Below are 7623 nucleotides of genomic sequence, written 5' to 3' on the forward strand. Positions count from 1 at the left end.
AATAACTGGACACTTGAACCGATTTAGTATTTTATTTTTTTCATCATTTCACCGAGTTCTGTAGAAGCTCTATTAGGAATTCTCTTTGATCCAGTCTGGAATTCCCCTTTTTGTGCAGCAATCAATAGTTGTATGGTTTTTATTTTTTTAATTTTTTTTTGCCAAAAGCAGAAATGGGGCACGAAAAAACCCTTTTTTTCAACTCGCTTTAGCAAATAAAATTGATTGGGGCGTTTTGAATTTTATTGTATTTTTATAACAGAATATGTAAAAGGAAAACCAATCATGTGGCTAAAAAGCAACAACTTCCTCCAGCTTCCCGCTCAGCCCCCCCTGGATGAATCCAGAGTGGAGCCTCCTGGCGGCATCACTCACTGAAGCCCTCAGCAGTCGGGCCTCTCGGCGCGCTCCGTGATCGATGCATCGAGTTCCTGGCTGCACGCTCGCATCCATCCATCCTCTGAAGAGAAATGCAAGAATCAAGACAGAAGCAGAGCCAGAGAGGAGAAGATCTCTCTCAACACCCTGCAGAGGGAGATAAATAAGAGGGGCAGTGTGATCCATGAGCTGATGAATGATTGAGCTAGCACCTCCCCAAAAAGCCTTCCTCTTCTACACACATCCTCACCCCCTCTGTTTATTTACTTCACCAGAGCAGCGTGGGACCACAGAGGAGGGGTGATCAATGGAATGAAAAGTCATTTGGGCAGCAATCAGGCTATGTGTGTGTGTGTGTGTGTGTGTTTGTCTTTGTGTACTTGTGGGAACAATTGTGGACTTTTAAAAAAGAGACCTGTTCAAAAGTGATGCTCACACTAGAGGCCAGTTTGTGCTTAGCAAAGAGGGATCAGACGTCAACGTGAGGAGCTTAACTGCATTAGCTCCTCGTGAAGTCTCGCAGCGCTGACGTCAGTCGGAATGATCCACATTCTTCTCTGCGTGTCCGCAGGCCAAAGCAAATTCTGTTCTTTTATGTGGACGGACAGACTTTTTACACATGTCATCACCGTGTCCCACTGGTGGTCTGACTCCCTTCAGATGGCAACAGAGCTTTGTTCCTACCAGTGCAAAGACTCCAGGCCACAAATCCCCCACCGTCACTGAGGGATGAACGACAGTAATGCTAAAACCCGTGCGCAAAATTCACTGTAAATGCAACATTTAACTAATACATATGCAACAAAATAGAGTTATTGTGGAGTTATTGTGCTTCTGCAAACGCATCAGGAGCTGGAGGGGAAAATAAAACTAACATTAAAACCATGTCAGCGCAAGAAATAACCACATTATCCCAGAAAAATGAAAAATGGCTGTTAGCTGGGTTTCAGTCACTCTGGAAACCATTAATCCATTTTGATAGCGCAAACATCAGAAAGCAAACAAGGCTGTTGTAGGTGCCCGTCAGTCCCATGATGACGGTGGGTGTTGAAAAGTCTTTCAACACTAACACATTCAACATCGATTATGCTATGTTACACTGTTTAGGAAGCAGATCTTGCTGAAATAACCGATTTTATGACGCTGTTAATAAAGTGTATTTAAAAGGAGGTTAAAATTTTAAAAAAGAAGTCGCCCGCTTTCCTTCACTTTCCAGGCAAAGTGCATCACAGCTAAACGGCTGCTGGCATTTTTCCGTTGAGCATCGCATTTCATAACATTAGAGCGCCATGTAAACATTCAGACACAAGCAAAGAAATCACTGAATCAGACACACAGTGTGTGCACGCGCACACACACTCAGGATAGGCCATGGCTCAATACAGTACAACTGTTTTGTTTGACAACTAATGAAACAGGACTCAAAAAACAAGATGGCACTAACTGCCACTTCCACTCTGAACACACACACACACACACACACACACACACACACTAAATAACAGTCAGGGGGAAACTTTCCTCATTGTCTGTTTTAATTTGAGTCTTATTTAACGAGTCGAGAATCAAACGGAGGATGAGATGGCGGGGGTTGGGGGTGGGGGTGCACGGCGCCGCACGGAGATGATAAAACACGCTGAGAGGGGGAGAAGAAGAACAAAACTGCAGAGAGACATCAGACTCCATCAGTCTGAAAATAGAGTAGCTTCTTGTTTCATCTGACAGGGAGAGGTGTCGATAATTAGGAGGCTGTGTAAGGTAGAGCGTGTGTGTGTGTGTGTGTGTGTGTGTGTGTGTGTGTGTGTGTGTGTGTGTGCGCGCGTGTGTGTGTGTGTGTGTGCAGACTCTTCCTGGCAGTATATGCTGAGAGCCCTGTAAATGCACGGTAATAGTTGTCACTATGTGACAGCTATAAATGGCCTTTTAGTCCTCTTCCCAGCGCTACATCGACGTACACACTCTCACACACACCCGTTGGCTTTTTACCGGGTGTTTTTACACTCACGCACACCTTAAAGAAAAGAATCTTATTTCCATTTTAATCCTCTTAATTATCATCATTGCTAACAGACAGCAGTGTCTCCACTCAGGGGAGAACAGGGAGCAATGTGTGAATAAAAGCGTTAGTGCGAACCTGTTGGACTAGAAAACTAACGTGCATGTGTGTGTGTGTGTGTGTGTGTGTGTGTGTGTGTGTGTGTGTGTGTGTGTGTGTGTGTGCGCGTGTGTGTGTGTGTGTGTGTGTGTGTGAGACAGTTTTAGGGGCTTTTTAAAAATGGCGGGTGTTGATTGGTGTGCTATGACCAGTGTTTCGCTAACACATCTACGTTTACACAGTCGAGACCTTAGTTAGACCCCCTGAATGACAAATTATTCATAGTTTCTTCAGTGCAAATAAGAAAGTATATCTGATTACAGTGAGTCATAAAAGGAAGAGCGTGAGGATACGCATTCAATTTACAGAATATGAACTAACCTCTGCTCAAAGATTAACCAACAATATAAGAGCATCATGTGATAAGAGTTAAGTGTGGAAGGGAAAGGGTTAAAAGGCTGATGTGTTGCTTTGGAAAGAAGGATCCCCGTGAAAACATCTTGATACTAAAATAGACTTCTAAACTATCCATCACAGTGTTGCTCACATAAACACACACACACCCTTAGAGGGGTCACGGTCCAGGCAGCTAGATCACGGCGTGATAACTAATGGACTCTCGCTGGCTTTTTGACGAAGGTTTCCCCTCTTTCCTGCGTGTCAGCACGTTTCCGCGCACATGTTCTGCGGGTTTAGTCGTCCCGACACTGTGGAGGCTGCAGCAACAGCTGATTCTGAGTTTTGGAGCCACTATTTCCCGAGGCTGAGCTCATCAGGACGGACTCCTCTCTGTCATGGGTTTGTGTTTGCGGCCCTACGGACGCGCCGCCGTCGCCTGGACGCTGCACCGTTACTGTAGCTAACGTTGGTATTTTTCCTCATCCAATCATCACGCAGCATTTCAGCCAATCAATGTTAAAAATTTAATAAATTTAGTCTGGACCTAATAACTAATAACACTTTATCATGAACTTAGTGCCATACCACCGTATTACTTATCAATAATAAGTATGTATCATAGGTTGTGTCAAACAGGATGATATACACAGAATATTCTTTGATATTCATAATGTATCTATAAATTACATAAAGAAATCAATTTCTATGTCATTTCCAACAGGATTTGTAGTATTTTGTGGTTGTTATGAAGCACTTCTGTACTAAAACCACACCGGGTGGAGAACCTTGACAGCTCCTGATGTTGAAGTCATCATCAGGCCACATGAGCCATCCGGCAGCAGCTGATGACAGCAGAAAGTACTCATGGGAGATGGTAGAAGATCCTGGTCAGACTTCTGCTGACAGCTGGCCAATCATGCGAAAATGTGTCCCCCGCTGACATCAGACCTCAGCCCGAAGCTGCCCTGCAGACTTCGTCCGTGGCGGGGAGCGGGCGAGGAGGCTCTCCAAGTCTCCCAGATATTTGAAACCTGAGGCGGAACTGAAGAAGCGAGAAGGTGAGCGGTTTGCTCGGCATGTGGTGGCGAGGAGCGCCTCCCCCGGTCGCTGAAAGAGCAGACGTATATGGAAAGAAACAAGGCGGACGGAGGAGGCCTTCGTTCCAGATTGTTCCCAGCGCAAAGCATGTGCGATTATGATTCACCAACTGGGAATTTCCTTCGTCTGACTCGTGATGTCACTGTGCCCAGTATTATCCAGGGAAACCTGCCCGATCGCAAGCAGACGTCAGCTGTCACCTGGTACATTTCCCACATTTCCCGGCTGCAAGGAACCAATTAAAAGCAAAGAGAGCGCGGGAATATTAACGCGAAAGGAATGAAGAGACCATTGATTTACATTTCATAATCTCTGCCTAATCTGGGTGGGGCAGCCAGCAACACGTCATTCCCCTCCTTCCTTGTGCGACCAGGCTGAGGGTTCGGAAAAGAACTTTAAAACGAGGCAGCACCAATTAGCAGCTCACACAAAGATCAAGCTAAAACACTTCTAACGATTTTTGAGACTTTTCCTGTTGTGGGACGGCACCGACTGGTGCTACTGGTTTCCCACGGAGGCAGTTAGCTGCCCAGGAGCAGGTGAGCACTAATGTGATGCACGTTGACATGTTGTCTGCAGGAAACTGACCCCAGCGGTCCGTCCACCCCCCCGTCTTTAATGGTTGTTCCCAGATTATTTTTTTTCACTAGCTGCTGTCGCTGATTTACAGAACCACAGCCATGTCTAAGTTTACTCAAACAGCTCCCAGGCGCAGAAAGCTATGTCAGTTTAATGGACTGACATTTATTATAAGCCCAACTCCTAAGCTGCTAATAGCTTGGCTGCCGTTTGGAGCTGGAACATTTAGCCCTTCTCCATAGTGAGAGCGGTCGTTTGGAGTGTTGCTAATGTGAGATGACAGGTAAACTTGCGAGTTGCTCCCCCAACGCAGCACCCACCGCTGGGACTCTGTGTACGTGTGTGTTTGTGGCGCAATGGGGGACTGACGAAGTGTGCGTCCGGGCAGCAATCGGGTCGTAAACGCCATCAGGTTCTGTTTGCTCTGGGTGACTTTGGACGATGTTGGAGAGGGAGGTGAAAGAAGAAAACATGCAGTGAAGCTTGGGGCAGCATTACCTCTGTCAGGTCTCCTTCAGAGGGGACGTGGGAGTGGTGGGGGGGGGGAGGACTGAAGCCGTAACACGATGCAGTGAGGAAGAGCAGAAGGTCCAACACACCGGGAACGCCATTCAGTTTCAAAGTAGCTGTATTAAAGTTGCAGCCATCTGTGGCAGCAGATGGTTCCAGTTTGGCATATGTGACAATACATAAAACTGATTGACCGGGGTGGGGTGGGGGGGGGGGTGTGTGGGGGGGGCTCAGTCCACCGGTCGCAGCCCTGCATAATATCAGTCGTCACTTGACTCCAGTTTGTCAGTAGCAGCAGACACATGTGGCGCGCACAAAGATACAAACACATCATCCTGGTGGTGGTGAGAGGAGGTGGAGAGAGGCCGATGACAGGCTGAGCCCCTACGCGCACGCACGTATGTGTGTATGTGTGTATGCGTGTGTGACGATGATGATGCTGATGATGAGGAGGAGGAGGAGGAGGATGATGATACTGAGGTGGGGATTTGCCAGGTTAAATTGTAGTCGTAGCAACTGTTGTGAGAAGGTCATTAAACTCAGAGAGAGACAGACTCTGAACACACACGCGCGCACATAAACGTGTGTGTGTGAGAACACACACCTGGCCTGAAACACAGCAGAATTATCGATTCTCCTGCTCTTAAGACGGGATCCAGCTGTTTTTCTTCAGGGTGTTTGCATGCGCGGGTGTGCTTGTTGTTGCTAATTGTAACTGGATCCAGTGTTGAAGCCTTTCAGAGCTTCCTGTTGTGACTCGGAGCTTCTTTAAATACTTGTCTCACACACAAACCCAAACAGAACGTGTCACAGCTGAAGCTGTCTGAGGCTGGTACAGCAATAAAGACTGCTGGGGGAAATTATTATTTCTATTAGTACTAGTAGTAGTATCATTATTATTGTTGTTGTTTTTGTTATTATGATTATTATTATTAACATGAAAAAAGTAGAGATGAGATGTTCAATTGACTCAATAAATAAGTGATGAAATACATTTTCTGTTATCAGTGCTGATCTCTACTGGCTGGTAGCTTTTGTGTTTGACGAATACACAAATATTCACAGACAAAAGACCAAATGAAAATATCATAGATGTCCTTCAGATCCCATAAAATGATGCATCTCCACCTCAGAACTCAAACCAAACTGGGAAACATCAGAGGCTGAAATTTCTGATCCCATCTTCCCCAGTAAAGGCAGTTTATTTTGAAGGAGCTCATCACAGATTAATGGCAATTCAAAAACATTTCAACTTTTACATCCAAGCGCGTGTGATTCGTTCTGTCAGAGGCCTTTGAAAAGCAATTAAGCTGCTTCCTAAATCATTTTATTATCTTCAGCACATCCCCCATATAGAGCACAAGACATAAATGCACACACCCTGGTGAGATCTCACACTCGTGTTTGAAGCTGTAAAGATTGTCAGAATGTATTTTTTGCTAGAAAGCCCATGGGCCTCATCTCTCATCTTCAAGAACTGAGAGCTGCATTCACGTGTTAAACAAGGTGTGTGTGCCTGTGAGTCTCAGGGAGTTGTAAAAGACTGGCATCAACAGTTCCAGAAAAATTAAAATGCGTACAGTACGGTGCGTGAGAGGATGCAGATTCAATAATGTTAGAGGTTTACGGTGGTATATTTCTACGACCGGAAAATTAAGCGTTGAATATGACATCATCCACTTGTTTCCGTTCAGATGGAATACATTAGTGGAGTGAAACATACCAGATGTAACAGATTCCTTCATTGGTTTATCTTGAAGCCTAAAGGAAATACGACTTCCACTGGAAAAATGTTCAGACATACTGGGTTTGAACTGGTAATGCAACAAAAACAACACACACAACTCAAGAGCACATTACCCGGACTGGTGAAACCAATCAGACCAATTTAATATGTTTGTTTGGCTGCACACTACACACACACTACACACACACACACACACACACACACACATTTCTATTGACTCCTCTTATCAGACAAGCACTACATGCTGTTGTAGTTTACTCTGTGTGTGTGTATGTGTGTGCGTGTGTGTGTGTGTGTGTGTGTGTGTGTGTGTGTGTGTGTGTGTGTGTGTGTGTGTGTGTAACCTCAGGGTCTGATATGATCTCATATCTAATCTTGTGGGCTGTTCTGCACATACAAAAAGCTCCTAATAATAATAATCATCACTTAACGCAGTGAAAGAGGGAAAATGAGAGAACTCGGGCTCATTACGGTGGATGAGATCAGATCATGCTACTGCTTGGGTGGTCAAACAGTGACCATCATTCTGATGGTTCGTTCCCTGACCTTCTTCTGTCCAGGAATACCTGTTTTCCACGCGCTCCGTGATACAGTAAATACCCCCACCGTGTAGTCGTTCTGCTCTGTGAAGGAACACGTGGAGGTGAAACACTGACAATGAGTGAAACCCATTTTAAGGAGCACCTTCTGGTCTTCATTTCATAGCTGCCGTTCAACACAGGGCTTAATGGGACAACATGAGCGGACAAAAAGTAAAAGTAGAAAAAAAATGGCTGGTTTTGTTCTTTTTTTATGCGTTTGGCCACATTAAACTCCC

The sequence above is a fragment of the Takifugu flavidus genome, chromosome 14, assembly GCF_003711565.1.
Source record: "Takifugu flavidus isolate HTHZ2018 chromosome 14, ASM371156v2, whole genome shotgun sequence".
Classification (NCBI taxonomy): Eukaryota; Metazoa; Chordata; class Actinopteri; order Tetraodontiformes; family Tetraodontidae; genus Takifugu; species Takifugu flavidus.